Source organism: Mustela erminea, chromosome 3 (genome assembly GCF_009829155.1).
Source record: "Mustela erminea isolate mMusErm1 chromosome 3, mMusErm1.Pri, whole genome shotgun sequence".
Taxonomy (NCBI): domain Eukaryota; kingdom Metazoa; phylum Chordata; class Mammalia; order Carnivora; family Mustelidae; genus Mustela; species Mustela erminea.
Genome location: NC_045616.1, coordinates 84858528 through 84876603, shown reverse-complemented (window position 1 = coordinate 84876603; position 18076 = coordinate 84858528). Strand labels below are relative to the sequence as shown.

The 18076-nt window shown below is 42.0% G+C and overlaps 1 protein-coding gene and 1 long non-coding RNA gene across 3 annotated transcripts in view; one reads left to right on the top strand and one right to left on the bottom strand.

The window, feature by feature from the left end:
* FGF1 (fibroblast growth factor 1) overlaps positions 1-572 on the bottom strand; it is a 97329-nt gene extending 96757 nt beyond the window's left edge. The window contains exon 1 of one of the 2 annotated variants that reach the window (XM_032336324.1): positions 133-572. The gene's annotated coding sequence lies outside the window, so the exon portion shown is untranslated. The remainder of the gene's footprint in view (positions 1-132) is intronic. The other variant, XM_032336323.1, reaches the window with a different exon arrangement.
* The window catches only part of LOC116586412, a 44430-nt gene that overhangs the window by 24825 nt on the left and 1529 nt on the right, over positions 1-18076 (top strand). Inside the window, exon 6 of the long non-coding RNA XR_004284025.1 lies at positions 16062-16240. This is a non-coding gene — a long non-coding RNA (uncharacterized LOC116586412). The remainder of the gene's footprint in view (positions 1-16061; positions 16241-18076) is intronic.

Genomic DNA, 18076 nt, shown 5'->3' with positions numbered 1-18076 from the left:
CCTGCAGGGGTCCCAGGTCAGGGAGAAGGGGCAAAAGCCCAGGGCAGGGGAGAGCATTCGTGCTGGAAGGAGCAGGAAGCCAAGCAGAACGTCTTGCAGTAAGGAGCCCCTCGGAGAAGGGGATGCACTCACCTCTTTGCTTGGGCTCTGAAGCACTTTCTTTCCCAGGTGACGCAGCTGCAGCAGCCTACAGTGTCCACATGGAGTTAGAAGGAGCGCTGCAGGCAGGCGGCTGCGGGAGGAAGGGAGTTCCCATTCTCCATCACAAGGGAGTGTCCTTCACCAAAAGGAGGCCGTGCCCTCATTCCGCTGAAGTTGAGGCTGTTGGTTCGGCTTGCTCCTCATCTCTTTCCTGCTCCCTCTCTGGTGTGAATGGAGTGCCAGGGAGTCCTAAGAGAAGGGCTGAGTGCAAAGCACACACCACACCCACCCTGATACAGGTTGTTTTCCCAGCCTGGGAGAGCTCAAAGAGAGAGGCAGCCTGGGGTGCTGGGAGGTCACGCTCTCCAGGCCCCCACCAGTGCGGCTGATGCTGGTGTACCCGCAGAAAGCCCAAGGACGAGCACTTGCGTATTTATTTCTCCCCTCTCATGTGATCTTATTTTTGGACTGAACACAAAAGCTATTTGGGGGCTGGACAGCTGCCAGGTGAAAGGACCGATATCTTACCCAACATGTCTCCATGCCTCCCTCTGAACTACTCCCCGTCACCTTTCCCTGTTATAAGGCAGAACTGTGGGGGTCTTGCTTCGGTCCTGACTTTTCGTACATTCCAGCAATTAGTCCCACTTATGAACTTTAGGTCAATTAGTTTACCCCTACCCTTTGAGGATGCAAATAATGAGCAATGCCAGTACTTTTCTGTCTCGGGCTGGTGGACCTGTCATATAGTCAGTGAAGAAATGGCCGGCACATACACGCTATGTTAGACATAGAGACCCTCTGATCGGTCCCAGGGTGGAAACTTCAGGCCTGGGAGGCACTCAGGGGCAAGGTGCAGGAACAGAGCGGGCCTGTAACATTGAAGCCCTGATTTCCTGCTCCCCCAATCCAGCTGTTTCTGCTTCTAACCCTGAATCCTGAAGCCTTTTAGTGGCTTGGTTTTTCACCTCTGATTTTTCCTCTTCGGACATGAATGGAAAGTTTTGGAACACTCATGCCTGACAAATGCTGTATCATCCTCTTCACCATCGTCAGTGTTACTTATTAAGCTCTTGTTACGTGCCATTCATATGCTGAGCCCTCCCTGCGCTGGCTCATTTCTCCTCACGGAGAACCTCTGTGGAAGGGATTGTGGTTCCGATGGGACAGCCCGAGAAGCAGAGGCTGGGAGAGTGGGCTTGCCGAGGAGAGAGCCAGGCCCTCCTCTGTCTCATTCCAGAGCAGGAGTTTCTGGCCACTTGGCTTACTGTCTGCTGAGCTATAAATTACTGAGATTTCAATATTGTTTTCATTTCCTAAGAGGAAAATTAAAAAATCTTCACAGTTGATTCAGACCCATGACTTCACTCCTCCATTTCTTTCCGAAACACAGTTCTTGAAGCAGAGAGACAAAGAGGTTTTCATCTGTTTACAAGTCCCCGGCCTTGATTCTAGATATAGGATGGAGAGTCTCTAGCCTCTATTCTCCTGGGCCGGTCTCCTATGAATAATTCACAGTGTGAACATGTGCACATCAGACATGTGCACATCAGAAAGGACTGGGCTGGGCCGCCCCTGCAGTGGCTCCCGACTGCATCCAGATGGAACCGGCCTTTTCTCTCAGCTCCCCTGAGCAGGGAGGGCCAGAGATGGAGCCCATCAGCTTGTCCAACACTGCCCCCGGCCGGCCACTACGCTGCATTACTCCCAGGAGGGTAGTGAAAATTTCACAAGGGGGCACCAAGATTGTTTCTAGAGAATTGGCTTCCAGATCCTCAGTTTCTCTAGGCACGCTTTCCTAAAACTGATTTGCCTGAGAAAGTGTTTGTGTTGGTAATAATCCTTTCCTTACTGGAAAACATACCCCGCACTCCACAAATCTTATTAAGGGACTGTTGCTCCAAATATAAGAATCTCCAGGTCCAGGTTCCCCAAGCTGGAAACTTCCTTTACTAATTTAATTTAGCTTGCTTTCATGATTAATTAAGGCATTTTTTTTTATGTAACAAAACTTGTTTCTTCCTTGATTTTGAAGGAAAGCACTGTGAAGGTAAGGGAATATTAGAAATATTAGGGAATATTAGAAATAACAGATTAAGAGGTATCTTTAAAGAATGATGTCACAGCTTAATATTTCATTTCCAATATTTACATTATGCTGGAAGGTATTATCTTGAAGCCAAATGAACCTAATGATGAACATGTAACGTATCAACTTTAAAATGTAGCTATAGGTAACATCATTTCTTAGAACTTTTTCAGAAGGCGCAGGAACACGACTGGTCAAAGATTGTTGTACCCTGAGTTGGCCATGGCTGACTGGATGTTTTCTGTCCATCCAACAGAATTGAGCACCTACTGTATGTCAGGCATTGTTTCTGGCACTAAATGGAAAAATTATGAACAAAAACTGACATGTTAACATGCCAGATTCTTATGCATGGCTACCTCTAAGGAGCTACCTCTAAACAGCTTAATTTAAAAATTACTCAACTAACTCTAAAATTCAACTTTGTAAGAACTACTAAGGAGGGGCATTTGGTGATTAGAGAATGTAGAATAGAAACTGACAAAAAATAAGGAGGATCAACCCATTTCATGAAGGAGGTATCAGGGAAGGTGGCCCTAAGGAAATGACATCTGAACCAAGAACAATGTAGACTTGGGGCACCTGGGTGGCTCAGTCATTAAGCATCTGCCTTCAGCTCAAGTCATGATCCCAGGGTCCTGGGATGGAGACCCACATCGGGCTCCCTGCTCAGTGGGAAGCCTGCTCTCTCTTTCTCTTCCCTGCTTGTGTTCCCTCTCTTGCTGTGTCTCTCTCTGTCAAGTAAATAAAATCTTTAGAGAGAGAGAGAGAACAATGTAGATTCTCTATGAAAGGACTCTGAGAACCCAGGAGGAAGGGCCCTGGTAAGTATGGTAGGATTGGGAGAAGGAGGATTGACCTTTATAGAGTAGGTTGTTTTGAGGAAGGACCTTTGCATTTACACAAGTACAACCCATGTTAAAAAGCAGTGGTTCTCAACTGGGAGGGATTTTTTTCCCAGCAGACATTTGGCGATTTCTCCAAGACAGAGTTGGTTGCTGCAGCCGGGGTGGTACTAGTGGCATCTAGAGGGTAGAGACCAGGGGTGCTGCTAAATATTCTACAATATACACGACAGCCCCCACAACAAAGTAGGCAGCCCTCTGAGTCACTAGTGCTGAGGTTGAGAAACTCTGCAATAGGTGGGGATGGGACAAACCGGTCCAGAAACTTGTCTGCAGTGGATGTGGATTTCTTTGTTCATTCATTCAACAAATACTTGAGGGCTTACTATGCTTGCGACCCTATTCTGGGTGTATTTGAGGCATGTCAGGTACCCCTTAACCAAAATTTTCACCTCAAATGGCCAGCCTGGTTGTGTTCCTGTGACCCAGCCTAAAATTGTCATCATTCAAATAGTGGCAAAATTGTTCTTCCTGTGTGTAGAAAGAGGACAGAGCAAGGGATGGACATTATTAGCAAGGTGGTCACTGAGGCATTCTTTGTAACCGTGGAACAACCTAAGTATCTGTCAGCGGGGGAATGGTTACAGAATTCTGACACAGCCATACTGTAGCATCCTATCAAAAGGAAAGAAACAAGATGACACAGAATAACCATGAGGATATTGTTAACTGGAAAAAAAAAATTGGAATAGCAGGTAGAGTATAATTGATGTGGATTTTTTTTTAATTGGTTTATGTGTGTGTTTGCATGTGTGTGCAAGGACTGGAGAAATTGTCACCAAATGCTAATAACGACTTCCTCTAAGAAGTGGAAAAATAACCCTGGAACATGTTCACGGAGAATAGCCCTCCACCTGATTTCCTCCTTTCACATCAGTTAGATTCCCTCTGGCTTATCATGTTCATTACTAGCAATATTCAGCCAGTCACCAGCTTCTGGAGATCCTTCAACTTCCAGGACAGTATCCATTGTTTACTGTTAAATCCAAAACCCTTCCAAACTTGCCTCCAGCCAGTCTACTTAGGGCTCTTCTTGGGAGCTGCTCTCCCTTACCAGCCTTGTCCCCAACCCATCTCCCTGGAGCTTCAGGCATAGTGGATTCCTGGGAATCCATCGTACCATACTCCTTGAAGATAAGCTCATCTCTGTGCCTGAAAAACAGTCCTCTTCTTTTTATACCTGTATTAGGACAGCATAGACTAGGTTATACTGTCATTGTAATTAATCCCAAATTCCAGTGACTTAAAATAAAAAAGATTTATTTCTCATTCATGAACATCAACCTGTCTCTTTCCAGGTTGTCTGGGGAGCTCTGCTCTGTATCACCCTTAACCAAGGACCCAGCGCTCAAGGAGGTCAAGGAACTCCAGACCACCACTTTCAGGAAGGGAAAAGGACATATGCTTAGTAATAGCATTAGTTCTAGCATCTAGAAGCTACCTCTGCTCGTATTTCATTGGCCAAAATTAGTCTTATGGCCACACCTAAAATAAAATGAGATGGAGAATTTCAATCCTATTTTTTTCTTGGAAGATTGAGAATTATACATTATTGAGGAACCCGAATTCTGTAATTGTTGGGTGAGACATTCTGTATATATCCATTAAGTAATTTACTGATCATATTCAAATAATCTGTATCCTTACCTATTATCTGCTCACTTCATCCTGTGGTTTTATCAATCTTAGCTTCACGTTTATAAAAAAAAAAAATTATGTATTAGAGAGAGAGAGAATAAGCAGGGGGAGGGGTAGAGTGAGAGGGAGAGAGAATCTCAAGCAGACTCCCTGCTGAGCACAGAGCCCAAGGCAGGGCTCCATCTGATGACCCTGAGGTCATGACCTGCACCAAAATCAAGAGTCAGATGCTTAACAACTGAGCCACCCAGGGGCTCCTTGGCTTCATATTTTTAAAGCTATAAAATGTGTATAAATTTTATAATCACTGTGTCTTCCTTGTGAATTGAATTTTTTATTTTGATGTGTCTTTTTTAGCTGTAGTATTGATTTTTACCTTAAAATATAAGTTGATATTAACATATACTGTTAATCTTAATATAGTTTTGGTTAATATTTACATATTTTTCACCCTTTCGACATTTAAAAAATTATAGTGTTTCTTATAGTATGTAGATTTTTTTTATCCAGTTCAATACTCTTTCACTTTTAACTGAAGTATTTTGTTCACTAACATTTGATGTAATTACTGATTGTTTAGATTTAAATCTACCATCTTATTAAGTGCTTTTATTTGTCCCACATGTCCTATGTTCTTTTTGTCCTCTCTTGCTTGTTTGGTGTGGTCGAATATTCTATATTTTTCCTCTATTACCTTGGAAGTGATACACTTATTTTACTACTCTTTTAGAGGTTATTCTAGATAACAATATGTATCTTTGACTTATCAAGTCTAATGTTAATTGGAATTTTTATCTTCTTCTACAGTAATACAAGGATCACAGACCATTTTAATTTCATTCACCCCTTCCTTCTGACTTACACATACTTGTCATATATTTTAAAAATTTAAATCCCCAGTGGACATTGTTATGTTATTTTATATAGTCTAATTCATTTGGATTCTTCAAATTAGCCTTTGCATTGTTCTTCATTTCTTCTTATATCTATAACTGTCATGTAAAACCATCTTCCTTCTGCTTAAAGAACACTGCCTTAGTATCTACTGCTAGTATGGAATCCTGAAAATGTCTTAATTTCACTTTTATTATCACAGGCTGCTTTCATGGGGTATGGAATTCTAGGTTTTCTCTAAACACTTTAAAGATACTTAAATTCTACTAATTTCTAGCTACTGTTGTTTTTGCCAAGAAGTAAGCTAGTGGTCTTTTCTTTCTTTCTTTCTTTCTCTCTTTCTTTCTTTTTTTTTTCAAGTAATGTTAGCTCTTTTACCTTTATTTTCTCTTTGTCTTTGATTTTCATCTATTTAATGTGATGTACCTACATGTGGCTTTCTTTTTATTAATCATGGTTGGGGTTCCCAGGGCTTCTGGAATCTGTGGCTTGATATTTTTGGTAAATTTTGGCCATTTCTCAACTATTTTTCTCTTCAAATATTGCTGCTGCCTTATTGTAGCTCTTATTCTAGAACTTCACTCTTCATTTTATCTTCCCTATCTCTTATTCCCTGACAGCATTTTTCATTCTTTTGTCTTCATTTTTCATTCTGATGTTTCCTTCTACCCTACTGCCCAGTTCATTAATTCTCCCTTTAACCATGGCTAGGCAGCTGTTAAACTCATCTACTGAGCTCTTTACTTTTGTTACTATATTTTTTTTCTTTTTAATTTTTAATTTTTTATAAACATATAATATATTTTTATCCCCTGGGGTAGAGGTATGTGAATACCTTACCATAGCACTCACCATAGCACATATCCTCCCCAATGTCCATAACCCAACCCCTTTTCCCCCAACCCCCCTCCCCCCAGCAGCCCTCAGTTTGTTTTGTGAGATTAAGAGTCACTTATGGTTTGTCTCCCTCCCAATCCCATCTTGTTTCATTTATTTTTTACTAAATTTTCAATTCTACATTTCTGTAGAATGATTACGTACAAATCATCATTGTCTTTTTTTTTAAGTTTCTAGTTCTCTGCCAGAATTTTTACTCTTTTATCTCCTTTGCATAGTCTCTGCCTGATAACACTAGTAACTACAGTTTTCTGAGATTGTTTCTATTGTAGTTGTTTTCCCTGAATCTCATTATATTGTCTCGTTCCTTATGTGCCTGGTTATTTCCATGTGTGCAGCAACTATGTGTGAAAAACTTTAGAAGTAACAGGAGACCTTAATGTGTACTATTCCTCCAGTATTTACATTTGCTTCTGCTCGGCACTTGGAAATACTAGGAATCTAGGATCACCTTAATCCAGTTTGAAGAATGAAGCTCATTGGTGGCTGAGCTGAGACCCTGCAAAATGTGGTCTGTTTCCTATTCTTCAGTTTTAAGGTGCAGTCCGTCAGGGCCCTCACCTAAAATGGGGGGTTTCAGGGCCCCCTCTCCTATGGTGGGCCCTAGATTCCAACTTTTGTCCCCTTAGGATGCAAAACTGCTTCCATTGCTGCTTAGCCTCTCACCTTCTCAGCTGTCTCTTCCAGAAGCAGCAAATATCCCAAGGGGATAAGATGCCTCAGTTGATGGGCTTGCCCCCTCTAAATTCCCATCTCTCCCCAGATCTTGGTTTAGCAAATCTTCATTATCTTTTTAACTCTTTGATGCCCTTCAGGTTGATTTTATTTTTATTTTGTCCAACCTCTGACATTGTGCTCAGCAGGAGAGCAGGCTCCAGTGGTATAGTCTGCTGTTACCAGATGGTAGGGAATAGAAACACAGGAAGCGAGTCAGGTTTATGTGCATCTGCACACCTTACATGAGTGCTGGGCGCTTGGGTTAACCAGGGAGCATGAGCCTCTTTTGCCGTATGGAAACGGGAGTCTTATGTTGCCAGATTTTTTCCTTTTTTTTTTTTTTTTTTTTTTTTTTTTTAAGAAGCAGGAAATGCAGGCTTTTTAAAATGTGAAATCACAATTTTCAATGGTGGCTAAAACAAAAAAAAAATTGAACTCTCAGGAAACCGAATAAGACATATTTGCAGTTTAAATCCCTTTCGAAATACCTGAACTATAGTACGTGTTGATGGGAGAAAGGAGGTTAATGGTGGTCATCTTTCACTATTAACCTTAGCTTTACTGAAATCTCTTAAAAAGGCCAATAGGAGGGGCGCCTGGGTGGCTCAGTCTGTTCTGTGTCTGCCTTTTGCTCAGGTCATGATCCCCAGGTTCTGGGATTGAGCCCCACCCCACTCCAGGTTCCCTGCTGAGAGAGGAGTCTGCTCTTCTCCCTCTGCCTGCTGCTCCCCCTACGTGTGCTCTGCATCTGTGTCAAATAAATAAATAAAATCTTTAAAAAAAAAAAAATGCCAACAGGAGGATGGGTTCTATTCATAACACCAACAATGTTTCTGGAAAATCTCCCATCTCTCTCTCAATTCCTTCTTATGACAGCCCACCAACTACTACAATCCCCCTTAACTTATCTCTTAAATCCCACCCCACCCCGCCCCAGGTTCATGCCATCTCTGGCTCTTAGCTCTTTTATCCTTCCCCTTACCTTCTGATCTATTCTGCTTTCCCTCGCAGGTAATTCCCTGCCTTTTCTTCAGTGGACTCATCAAGCCATCCCCATGCACAGTACCATGTGACTCAAAATCCCTTCCAGCATTTTCCTATATTCCACACAAGAGAGGCTCTAAAACCGAGCTGCCAAGACTAACCCTCCTTCACAGGAAGTGGGGGTAGGGAGACATGACGCTGTAAATACTCTAAAATCTGTATTTTTTTTTTCCCTGTCCCATCAGCTGTGCCATCTGGGATGGGGTGAAGCCAGGACGCGATGTCATTTGCAAAGGAAGGAGGGCCAGTTTCCAGGATGCTTTGGCATCAAGTTGGGTTTTCAGATGGCTGCCATTTCCCTGTCATTTACCTTCTATTGAAAGGACAGTGCCCCCGCCCAGACAACCACCCATCTTGCAAATGAGGAGGGAGAAGCCAGAAGGAAGAGAAATCAAATGTGGACTTTTCCTGATTTGCCTAATAATAGAAAGTTGGTAAAGCATGTCACAGAATAGAAAGTATTTGATAAAAATAGCATCTGTTAAGCCTGGGACTCAAGCTGGAGATGCATGGAAATGAAATGTATTCCTTCTTGAGTGTTCCCCAACTAGTATAACAATTCTGTCTCCCTCATTAATGAGAGAGGTTTAAAATGCTACTTTTTGTGACCAAAATGCCTCTCTTTCCCAAGGCTGAAGGTGGAGGAGGTGCTGGCTGAATTAAGGAAAGCACTAGACTGAGAGGCTCCCTCTGGCCAGTCGGGTGTGGCTCTACCTTCCTCACACCCACTCTTGACTTTGAGACTTGGTGTCAGGGCCCCCCACCCTTTACACCAGCTTGTGAGATGGGGGATCTGGGAGAAGGTTTTCTGGACAAGCCAATGTCACTGACTCACAGGAGCCTAATTGATCATCATAACTGTAGCTTTATTACTCTCTCAGAGGGAGGTCTCTGGCCAGGAAGCCCTCAGTAAAAGGGCAAACAACACCACCACCCAGAGGCAGATACCCTCTCCTTCACAAACCAGCTCCTCAACGGGTCGGGTTTTCACATTTTCCTCCTGCTACGGAGGACCTGCAGGGGTGTCCCCTCAGCTCAGGACAGGAACCCCAAATTGGGCCTTTCTCAAAGCACATTCTAAAGCCCAGTGAACTCTCTTCCTCATAACTGTCATCTGTGTCACCTGCTCTTCCAGGTCCCAGCCCCTTGACGTCCTGCTCGTGACTGATAGTCTTTTTCTGAAAAGCAAAACTGAGCCAAACTAACAATGGACGAGAACAAGTGATCAAGTGGCCCCTGTTAAATGACCTGGGTTTTTAATGTTTTTTTAAAAAAACATTTTTTAAAAATGTTTAAAATGTGATGGGGCGTTTGGCTGGCTCAGTTGGTGGAGCATGTGACTTTTGATCTTGGGGTTGTGAGTTCAAGCCCCACATTGGGTATAGAGATTAAAAATAAAATCTTTTTTAAAAAACTAAAAAAATAGGGGCACCTGGGTAGCTCAGACGGTTAAGTGTCCTACTCTTGATTTCAGCTCATGCCTTGATCTCTGGGTCATGAGTTCAGGCCCCGTGTTGGGCTCCACTCTGGGCATGTAGCCTATTTTAAATAAAGAGAAAAAGGGGGGCACCTGGGTGGCTCAGTTTACTGGGCTTCTGACTCTTGATTTTGGCTCCGGTCATGATCTCAGGGTGGTGAGATGGAGTCCTGCATGGGGTTCTATGATGAGCATGGACCCTGCTTGGGATTTTCTCTCTCCCCCTCTTCTTCTGGCCCTCTCCCCTTGCACTCTCAAGCTGTCTCTAAAAAAAAAGTAAAAGAGGGGGAGGACAAAAAAAAGGTAAAAAATTAAAAACTAAAAATTGTGGTAAGGTGCAAATGACATACAATTTACTATTTTCAACCACTTCCAAGTGTACAGTTCCTTGGCATTAAGGACCTTCATGTTCTCATGGAACCATCACCACTCTATCTCCAGAGCTCTTTTCATATTTTTTTAAGGTTTAAATAATTTTATTTTCAAGCAACCTACATGCCTTTTTATTTTTTCCTTAAAAACAATGCCTCTCCTCCAAATAAACCGAGGTCAGATTAAATAGAGAACTCAAGAGGTCTATCACCCATTTGTCTAAGTGCTGGTGGTGTGGGCATGAAAAGCAGCAGCAGTTACAAAAGCAGGCAATAGATCTAAAGTAATAGCCAAACTTATTCTCATTTTCCCATTTCTAAACCATCCTTAAAGGAAGTCATACTGGGAGCTCTCACTGTCCTCACAGTAGCACAGTAGTCCAGCAGAGCAACAAGGCCATCTGGATTTGTGTTCCCATCAATAAAGAGCTGGTGGTTTTTGCAGTTAGCAAGGATTTATTCTGTAACCTGGGTCTCTGTTCTTCAGGTTTGCCTTTGGTTGAGTTCATGTTGTCTGTGATGTACTTCTTATAGGCTCTTTTAACGTAAAGCTGGTTTCTTGCAAGTGATGGTCATTACCGTATCAAGGCCAGTGACTGCTTTGGGTACCTTCTTTACCTCTCAGTTTCGTTAGTGGAGGCATTGCCATAAATGAGTAAGTCATCAGTGTTACCCTCTGTCCTGCTGACTATCTTCCCCTCCACCTCAGGTGGGCAGCCCACCCTTGGTCTCCTTGATCTTGATGTCTGAGGATTTACCATCATGGTTGATGAGGTCCCAGTCCACAAACGCAATGGCAGGTGGAGAGTGGAGACAGAGAAGGATGGCTCTAGGTTAACAGGAACCTGGAGCCTGGAGACAGAGGTCCAGCCTGAGCACTGCTCCACTAGGGAGGAGAGCAGGCAACAGGTAGAAAAGCAGAGCTCTCTCTGTTTTGCAAAACAAACTCCATGCCCTTAGATAACAGCTTCCCATCGCTCCCTCCCCCTGACCCCTGGCAAACATCATTCTGCTTTCTGTCTCTATGATTTTGACTGTTGTATTACCTCATATGAGTAGAAACATATGGTATTGGTCCTTTTGTGACAGCGTGATTTCACTTAGCATAATGTCCTCAACTTTCATCCATGTTGTGACCTGTCAACATTTCCTTCTTTTTCATGGCTGAATACTATTATTCCATTGTATGTGTAAACCATATTTTGTTTATGCATGGAGTCATTGATGGACACTGGGTTGCCTCCACCTTCTGACTTTTGTGAATAATGCTACAATGAATATTAGGTGCTTTTTTCAAAATCATATTTATATTTCATTTTAATATTTATATATATAAAAATATGTTATATTTATATGACATATTTATATTTCAACAGGACTCTAGGGAGATAATTCAAATAGTGGGATATTTTAAGAACCCAAGAAAGCCAGTGAGAGCTTTTTTTTTTTTTAATTTTTTATTTTTTATAAACATATATTTTTATCCCCAGGGGTACAGGTCTGTGAATCACCAGGTTTACACACTTCACAGCACTCACCAAAGCACATACCCTCCCCAATGTCCATAATCACACCCCTTCTCCCAACCCCCCTCCCCCCAGCAACCCTCAGTTTGTTTTGTGAGATTAAGAGTCACTTATGGTTTGTCTCCCTCCCAATTCCATCTTGTTTTGTTGATTGTTCTTCTACCCACTTAAGCCCCCATGTTGCATCACCACTTCCTCATATCAGGGAGATCATATGATAGTTGTCTTTCTCTGCTTGACTTATTTTGCTAAGCATGATACGCTCTAGTTCCATCCATGTAGTCGCAAATAGCAAGATTTCATTTCTTTTGATAGCTGCATAGTATTCCATTGTGTATATATACCACATCTTTTTGATCCATTCATCTGTTGATGGACATCTAGGTTCTTTCCATAGTTTGGCTATTGTGGACATTGCTGCTATAAACATTCGGGTGCACGTGCCCCTTTGGATCACTACGTTTGTATCTTTAGGGTAAATACCCAGTAGTGCAATTGCTGGGTCATAGGGCAGTTCTATTTTCAACATTTTGAGGAACCTCCATGCTGTTTTCCAGAGTGGCTGCACCAGCTTGCATTCCCACCAACAGTGTAGGAGGGTTCCCCTTTCTCTGCATCCTCGCCAGCATCTGTCATTTCCTGACTTGTTGATTTTAGCCATTCTGACTGGTGTGAGGTGATATCTCATTGTGGTTTTGATTTGTATTTCCCTGATGCCGAGTGATATGGAGCACTTTATCATGTGTCTTTTGGCCATCTGGATGTCTTCTTTGCAGAAATGTCTGTTCATGTCCTCTGCCCATTTCTTGATTGGATTATTTGTTCTTTGGGTGTTGAGTTTGCTAAGTTCTTTATAGATTTTGGACACTAGCCCTTTATCTGATATGTCGTTTGCAAATATCTTCTCCCTTTCTGTCAGTTGTCTTTTGATTTTGTTAACTGTTTCCTTTGCTGTGCAAAAGCTTTTGATCTTGATGAAATCCCAATAGTTCATTTTTGCCCTTGCTTCCCTTGCCTTTGGTGATGTTCCTAGGAAGATGTTGCTGCGGCTGAGGTCGAAGAGGTTGCTGCCTGTGTTCTCCTCAAGGATTTTGATGGATTCCTTTCGCACATTGAGGTCCTTCATCCATTTTGAGTCTATTATCATGTGTGGTGTAAGGAAATGGTCCAATTTCATTTTTCTGCATGTGGCTGTCCAATTTTCCCAGCACCATTTATTGAAGAGGCTGTCTTTTTTCCATTGGACATTTTTTCCTGCTTTGTCGAAGATTAGTTGACCGTAGAGTTGAGGGTCTATTTCTGGGCTCTCTATTCTGTTCCATTGATCTATGTGTCTGTTTTTGTGCCAGTACCATGCTGTCTTGATGATGACAGCTTTGTAATAGAGCTTGAAGTCCGGAATTGTGATACCACCAACTTTGGCTTTCTTTTTCAATATCCCTTTGGCTATTCGAGGTCTTTTCTGGTTCCATATAAATTTTAGAATTATTTGTTCCATTTCTTTGAAAAAGATGGATGGTACTTTGATAGGAATTGCATTAAATGTGTAGATTGCTTTAGGTAGCATAGACATTTTCACAATATTTATTCTTCCAATCCAGGAGCATGGAACATTTTTCCATTTCTTTGTGTCTTCCTCAATTTCTTTCATGAGTACTTTATAGTTTTCTGAGTATAGATTCTGTGCCTCTTTGGTTAGGTTTATTCCTAGGTATCTTATGGTTTTGGGTGCAATTGTAAATGGGATTGATTCCTTAATTTCTCTTTCTTCTGTCTTGCTGCTGGTGTAGAGAAATGCAACTGATTTCTGTGCATTGATTTTATATCCTGACACTTTACTGAATTCCTGTACAAGTTCTAACAGTTTTGGAGTGGAGTCTTTTGGGTTTTCCACATATAGTATCATATCATCTGCGAAGAGTGATAATTTGACTTCTTCTTTGCTGATTTGGATGCCTTTAATTTCCTTTTGTTGTCTGATTGCTGAGGCTAGGACCTCTATCTAGTACTATGTTGAATAGCAGTGGTGATAATGGACATCCCTGCCGTGTTCCTGACCTTAGCAGAAAAGCTTTCAGTTTTTCCTCCATTGAGAATGATATTTGCGGTGGGTTTTTCATAGATGGCTTTGATGATATTGAGGTATGTGCCCTCTATCCCTACACTTTGAAGAGTTTTGATCAGGAAGGGATGCTATACTTTGTCAAATGCTTTTTCAGCATCTATTGAGAGTATCATATGGTTCTTGTTCTTTCTTTTATTGATGTGTTGTATCACATTGACTGATTTGCGGATGTTGAACCAACCTTGCAGCCCTGGAATAAATCCCACTTGGTCGTGGTGAATAATCCTTTTAATGTACTGTTGAATCCTATTGGCTAGTATTTTGGTGAGAATTTTCGCATCTGTGTTCATCAAGGATATTGGTCTATAGCTTTCTTTTTTGATGGGATCCTTGTCTGGTTTGGGGATCAAGGTGATGCTGGCCTCATAAAATGAGTTTGGAAGTTTTCCTTCCATTTCTATTTTTTGGAACAGTTTCAGGAGAATAGGAATTAGTTCTTCTTTAAATGTTTGGTAGAATTCCCCCGGGAAGCCGTCTGGCCCTGGGCTTTTGTTTGTTTGGAGATTTTTAATGACTGTTTCAATCTCCTTACTGGTTATGGGTCTGTTCAGGCTTTCTATTTCTTTCTGGTTCAGTTTTGGTAGTTTATATGTTTCTAGGAATGCATCCATTTCTTCCAGATTGTCAAATTTGTTGGTGTAGAGTTGCTCATAGTATGTTCTTATAATAGTTTGTATTTCTTTGGTGTTAGCTGTGATCTCTCCTCTTCCATTCATGATTTTATTTATTTGGGTCCTTTCTCTTTTCTTTTTGATAAGTTGGGCCAGGGGTTTATCAATTTTATTAATTCTTTCAAAGAACCAGCTCCTAGTTTCATTGATTTGTTCTATTGTTTTTTTGGTTTCTATTTCATTGATTTCTGCTCTGATCTTTATGATTTCTCTTCTCCTGCTGGGCTTAGGGTTTCTTTCTTGTTCTTTCTCCAGCTTCTTTAGGTGTAGGGTTAGGTTGTGTACCTGAGACCTTTCTTGTTTCTTGAGAAAGGCTTGTAACGCTATATATTTTTCTCTCAGGACTGCCTTTATTGTGTCCCACAGATTTTGAACCGTTGTATTTTCATTATCATTTGTTTCCATGATTTTTTTCAATTCTTCTTTAATTTCCCGGTTGACCCATTCATTCTTTAGAAGGATGCTGTTTAGTCTCCATGTATTTGGGTTCTTTCCAAACTTCCTCTTGTGGTTGAGTTCTAGCTTCAGAGCACTGTGGTCTTTCAGAAAGTGGTTGTTTTTCTGTTTCCAGAATTGCTGTTCTTCTTCTCTTCGATCTGCCGATGGATTTGCAGGTGTTTGCAATCTTTAGATAAGCTATCTAGCTGATCTCCTGCTAGCTGAAGTAGTCTCAGCCCGCCATCTTGACTCCTCCCTCAGTGAGAGCTATTTTAGATGGAAACAGATTTCAGTGTCCCCTCTACCAAATCAGGTCACCTGCCTTTGGAACAGCCCCCAGATGCACGTTCTGGCATCATGTATTTTATTTACATTTTCCTCACTGAAAAGAATAAAAAGTTGTCCCAATGGGGAGAAGGTGTATACAAAACACTTAACTTCCCAAGCCTGTTGACGATGGGCATTTTGACGGTGGTCATTTACCAGGCAGTGACATTGGGAGGTGACAGAATGATGTAGGAGGAACAAACATACTTTGGCATTAAACCTGGCAAACATATTTCCCCCACATGGGCTCCACACACCTTCCTGTCCTGACTCTTTGGGATCCTTGTTGATTCCCATTTACCCTTCCCTGAGCTCTCCTGTGTCTTCAACTCTTAACTTCTCCCCATCAGCACTGCAACATGCTGAAATCTTTAACAAAACAAAAGTGCAAGGTAAAAGCAGAGCCCCTCCTTTGAGCCCTGTTTCCCTTCACCTGCCCCACCCCCTTGTCCCCCTGGAAGCCTGTCTTCACGTGAAATCTGCTTTCACATTCCAGTCCTGGACCCCCTGCACTCTGGCTTCGGTCCCTATACTCTTCTTCTGGGTTTGGTTGTGACCTTGCTGGGCCTGCAGGTCTGAGCTCATGGTAGACTTGAGTCTCAGTCTCCTATTCAAGACAGCAAGCACACTGCATTCAGAGAAGTCCTGGCCTATAACCTCAGAAGCAATCTCTAGAATACTGAGAATACATATTTATTTCTTCCCCATGAAGGTGTATGGTAGCCCAGGTAAGGGGTATGATCAATGGAACCGTATCGTCACAAACTCAAACAAGAATAACATTTGCACAACGTCTTTCAGACAGTGGAACCTAGAGGTCAGGAAATCAACTCTTATCATCAAACCCACCCGGAGAGACCCCCAGCTCAGCCAGTTGCTATCTGGGAGACCTTTGACAAGTTACTTCAATGCTCTGTGCCTCCTCACCTCACCTCAAAGATGGCCATCACAATAGTATATACCTCATGGGACTATTAGAAGTGAGTAAGACAGTGTGTGTCAGGTGCTGAGCACAGTGCATGGCTCATAGGAAGCATTTCAAAAGCACTAGCTCTCATTATTACTTTTTATTGGTATAAGTTGACCTTATGATCTAAGTCCACCTTGATTTTCATACCTGTAAAGTGTGATTGCATGAATGTGGCAAGACTAAGGGTTTGCTACAAAATTTTCTAGAAAAATCATTGGTTTCCTGAATGATCAAGAACATTTAAGGGGCACCTGGGTGGCTCCATTGGTTAAGCGTCCGACTCTTTTTTTTTTTTTTTAAGATTTTATTTATTTATTTGACAGACAGAGATCACAAGTAGGCAGAGAGGCAGGCGGTGGCGGTGGTGGGGGGAGCAAGGCCGGATCCCAGGACCCTGGGATCGCGACCCCAGCCAAAGGCAGAGGCTTTAACCCACTGAGCCACCCAGGCGCCCCAAGCATCCGACTCTTGATCTGAATTCAGGTCTTGATCTCAGGATCATGAGTTCAGGCCCCCTGCATTGGGCTCCACATTGGGTGTGGAACCTACTTAAAAAAAAAAAAAAAAAAGTCATTTTAAAAGGGCAGTGTGAGAAACTACAGGGAGAAACATTGCAGAGGGCCCAGAGAAAGGCAGACTTCTCAAATGAGAATGAACATTCCTAGATGTTGGGAGATAAACCAGAAAGAACAAGAGTATGATGAAAATGTGCCTATGTGGTTAGCATCAGATAAGATGAATGATCTCTGTTCCCCAAGTACAATCACAGACTGTGTGGGGAAACAGCCACTGGAAGAGCCATCAGAACTAAAATTAGATAGTAGTCAACAGTCTGGCCACCAGAGGAGGCATTTACTGTAATAAATTAAAACCGTAGTCCTCATTTTAAAATAAGTAGAGATGCTCCAAGAACAGATTGCAGAGCACGTGAATAGGCCTGTGAGTCTGACAAAATGGCTGCAGTACAGGCAGAAATTGAAGGACAAGGAAGTAAAATCGGCACATGTTGGTCCACAAGTGAAGGCTGGAGGACAGCTGAGCAAAAGAGTCTGGGCCTGTGCTGTCCGGAGGGGCGGCCTCCAGCACAGGCGGCTCTTGAGCCCTTGAAATGTAGCTGGTGGAAACTGAGAAGTATGATGAGTGTAAAAATACACACAGATCTCAAAGACTAAGTACCAAAAAATGAAAGAACATAAGATATATTAACAATCTAAAAAATATTGATCACACATTAAAACGATAATGGTTCAGATGCTAAGTTAAGCAAACTATACTAAAATTAATTTTACTGTTTCTTTTTCTTTTTAAATGTGGCTTCTATAAATGTACAATGTAAAATCACACACGTGGCTCGTACTTGTGACTTGCTTTATGATTTTATTGGATTGTCGTGGTCTGGATAGCCCTATATTCCATGTGCCCCCACATCTTACACTGGCAATAACCATGACTGGGGGCAAGTTGTTTAACAAGTCAAAGCTTTAGTTTCAGTAATTTCAGTAGTTTCAGTAAAAGAAGTATTATGAGAATTAAAGGGGTAATTTGTTTAATTTTTTAAAAAAGTTTTTACTTGCCTCTCTACTTTTCCTCTAAAGGGGGTGATTTGAAAAGCATTAGCAGAGTACTTTGCGTATAGTAGGTATTCAGCATATGTAAGCTGTGTTTTTTGTTGTTGTTCTTGTTTAATTCCAAGATGCTGAGAGTTTACTATATGTCAGGATCTTTATGTATTTAAGGTAGTATTTGAGGATGCCTTCCCAGTCCACCAAATGGGAAAGGAACATCTACCCACCTTTAAGAGCAGTGGTTTTGGGGTGGGGGCAGTTTTGCTTCCCAGGGCTATCTG